The sequence below is a fragment of the Pinus tabuliformis genome, chromosome J (genome assembly GCF_031772625.1).
Source record: "Pinus tabuliformis cultivar Carrire ecotype Pingquan chromosome J, CPIR1, whole genome shotgun sequence".
NCBI lineage: Eukaryota > Viridiplantae > Streptophyta > Pinopsida > Pinales > Pinaceae > Pinus > Pinus tabuliformis.
Genome location: NC_142295.1, coordinates 105,648,950 through 105,652,985, shown reverse-complemented (window position 1 = coordinate 105,652,985; position 4,036 = coordinate 105,648,950).

Below are 4,036 nucleotides of genomic sequence, written 5' to 3'. Positions count from 1 at the left end.
GACATAAAGTTTGATTTGTCTATGTACAATGGAGAGGTAAATGCTAAGAAATTGGATAATTAGGCTCGTCATATTGAAGTGTATTGCAGGATACAAAGAATCAAGGATGATGTAACCAAAATTAAGCTTTCTTCTCTTAGGTTGGAAAGTGCAACACTCATTTGGTGGGAGGCCAAAACTCAAGAGGACATGAAGAAAAGTGGTAAGGTTTTATCCTCTTGGAATGATTTTGTTTTTGCAATAAGAAGACAATTTTATCCATAAGCATACATGCAAAAAGCTATAATGGATTGGAAAAACTTTAAACAAGCTAAGGGTCAAAATGTGACCAGCTATACTCAAGAATTTAGGAAAAGAGCTTTGATTTTGGGTATAGATTTATCCTCTCAAGAGAACTCTACTGAAATACATTGGAGTTTTACATAGTTATTTGAAACACACAATTATCATGTTTAACCCTACAAAACTAGATGAAGTTTGTGTTCGGACAACTCATTTAGAAGCAAGAGGGAAGAATGTTCCCCAAAAGGGCAGCAATAAGCCATTCAAGAGTGGAGACAAAGGAAAGGGGGAATTCAAAGGAAAATGGAAGAAGAATGCTTCAGTCAAGAAGGAGGGAGAAAAACTCAGATGTAAACATTATTCAAAAGCAGGGCATGATAATGACCATTGTTGGAAACTTCATCCTGAAATGAGACCCAAAAAATTTAACAACAAAGGCAAACAAAAGACTGTTGCAACTACACAACATGATTTAGGATATGATTATGGGGATGAAACAAATATCATAGCCATGGGATTTAAAGGTAAGGACTCTATTGCAAGTACTAGTTCTTCTAGTAACCTCAATGAAACTCAACATAAAAAAGAAAGAATAGAGATTTTCCACATTAGATTCATTTCAAAACATACCAAGATAGATACTTTGTTTGATAGTGGATCACAAGCAAACCTTATTTCAAAAGACATTGTTAAGAAATTAAACTTGGAAACCATTCCTCATCCTAAACCTTATCCTTTAGGTTGGATATGTGACAATGCAAAATTGCATGTGACAAAAAGATGTAAACTGAAATTCGCCATCACTACAAACTTTATAGATGAGGTAGAGCTTAATGTAGTTCCACTTGACATTTGTGGTATTGTTTAGGGAAGCCCATATCTATATGATAGGAGATCCATCTTTCATCTCCATGAGAACAAATATCATTTGTTTAAAAATGGGATTGAGTACATTGTTAGAGCACATAGCAAGAAATTGAACTTATCACTTGTGAATGCTGGACAAATGAAGAGCTTTGTTAATGCTAGTAAGAATTTTGTACTCTTGATGATCAAACCCAAAGAGAATGTTGAAAATGAAGATTTCCAAGGATGTGAAGCAAGATTAAAATCTGATTTGGTTAAGTTTGTTAATACCTATGATAACATGTTTCAGGAACCTGAAGGATTACCTCCTAAAAGAGGAATCCAACATGAGATCCAATTGTAGCAAGATTGTCCTCTTCCAAACATTGGCATGTACAAGATGTCAGTCATGGAGAATGCAGAAATCAAGAAACAAATCCAAGAGTTGCTTGATAAAGGGGTCATCAGACCAAGCACATTGCCATGCGGGTCTCCAATTGTTTTAGTACCAAAGAAAGATGGTACATGGTACATGTGTGTGGATTTCAGAGCCTTGAACAAGATCATGGTAAAGAATTGTTACCCTCTTCCTCGAATTGATGATTTACTTGATCAGTTGAAAGATGTTGTTTATTTCACTAAGTTGGACTTGAGAAGTGGCTATCATCAGATTAGGATAGCTGAAGGAGGCATATGGAAGACAACTTTCAAAACAAAGCAAGGTTTGTTTGAAAGGTTGGTTATGTCATTTGGGCTTTGTAATGCTCCTGCGACATTAATGAGAGTTATGAATGATGTCTTAAGAACTTTTCTTGATGACTTTGTGATAGTCTATTTAGATGACATTGATTTTCATTGAGACTCGTGAAGAGCATGTCAAGCATGTTAGGTAAGTCTTAGATGTCTTGAAGAAAGAAAAGTTGGATGTGTAAATGTGAATTTGGAAAAACCTCGTTAGTGTATTTGGGTCATATTGTTGGAGGGGGTGAATTGAAGATAGATCCCTCAAAGGTCAAATTCATTGTGGATTGGCCTAAACCCAATAATGTAACAGAGGTTAGGAGCTTTTTGGGAGAAACCCAATATTGGAGAAAGTTTATTTCTAACTTCTCATCAATTGCAGCTCCATTACATGCCTTGACAAGTGTGAAATAGGTTTTTCAGTGGGGAGGCAAGCAACAGAAAGCCTTCGATGCATTGAAAGAGAGAATTAATACAACACCAGTTCTTGCACTTCTTGATTTAAGACAACCATTTGAGATACAAACCGATGCAAGTGACTATGCTATGGGAGCGGTCTTGATGCAACATGGTAAGCCCATTTGTTACCATTCTGAAACTTTTAATGATGTAGTAGTTAACTATCCTACATATGACAAAGAATTGTATGCTTTGGTGCAAAGTGTGAAAAAATGGAAACACTATTTGATGGGAAAGGAAACTATCATTCACACTGATCATCAACCATTGCAATACTTGCAATCACAAACCAAGCTACAACAAGCAAGACATTTCAGATGGATGGGTTTCTTGCAGCAATTCCACTTGGTGATAAGGTATAAGAAAGGTATCTATAACAAAGTTGTTGACATGCTATCTAGACCAATTGCATTAGGGGAATTTTGAGGTCTAAAATGAGTCTCTTAAGAAAAATATACAACCAAAATAAAATTTATAAGGACCAATAGGATTCAAGATGATGATGTCAATCATGGGGGACGATTCACCATTTTTGGAGTAGTAAAATGATTAAAAAATATTAAAATAATAAAACTACTTTTCAACTCATATTTTAAAATTATCTCCCTTAGGTTTTACTCAAATTTCGAGCAAGGGTACTCATTAGATGCAAAATTTAATGTTTCATCCAAGGAGTACCCATGTTGCGTACTTTTGATGGACCCTACTACACAAAACATGAAAAATACATGAAAAATGTGATTGCAATCACATTTTTAATGTATTTCCCATGTTTTGTATAGTAGGGTCCATCGAAAGTATGCAACATGGGTACTCCTTGGATGAGGAATCAAATTTTTCATCCAACAAGTGTTTTCGCTCGAAATTTGAGTAAAACCATAAGGAGATAAGTTGAAAATACGAGCTAAAAAAATGGTTTTCTCTTTTTTCCCTAAAAAATTTGATAATGTAATCTAATATTATTTTAGTATTTCCACTATTATTTTATAATTTCCTTAGGAGGTCCATTTTAAACCTCAAAATTCCCCTAATAGTTAGTGCATCAGTTTTCTTAAGCATAATTCTATCATGCATGAGAGCTATGTTGAACAGTATGCTTTAGATGAAGATTTTAAATATGTATATGCAACTTTGTGTCAAGGAAACCAAGTAGAGGAATTAGATTACCATGTTCATGATAAATTGTTGTATCATCTTGGCAAGTTATGCATTCCACAAGGTGAAAGAGTCAACATCATAAGGGAAGTGCATACTTCTCTTATCGCTGGCCATTTTGTTGTAGGCAAGACGGTGGCACAATTACAGAGGTATTGTTATTGGCCTTGTATGAATGAAAAAGTGTCACGATATGTAATAGTATGTTATTTATGTGTTACTAGTAAGTCTAGAAATATCTTCCTTTGATTGTCTATACTCAAAACTTTTGGGTTCCGCTGGATTTGTTTCTTCGGGTTGAGGTTGCTATTTTTTGGTTTTAGCTGTTGTCGACCCTTTTAATGTTTCCAATATGGCTTCCAATGAGCGCATTATAACAGTCAACTCTGATGCTGGAGCAATGGGTGTTGATGATGGTTTTGATGGTGGCGGGGATGGTGGTGGCGATGGAGATGGTGATGACGATGGTGGTGGCATTAATGATGGTGATGCTGCCCGATCACGTCGTCGTCACTGATATGTCTTTACCATCGTAGTGTTTCCTGTATACATA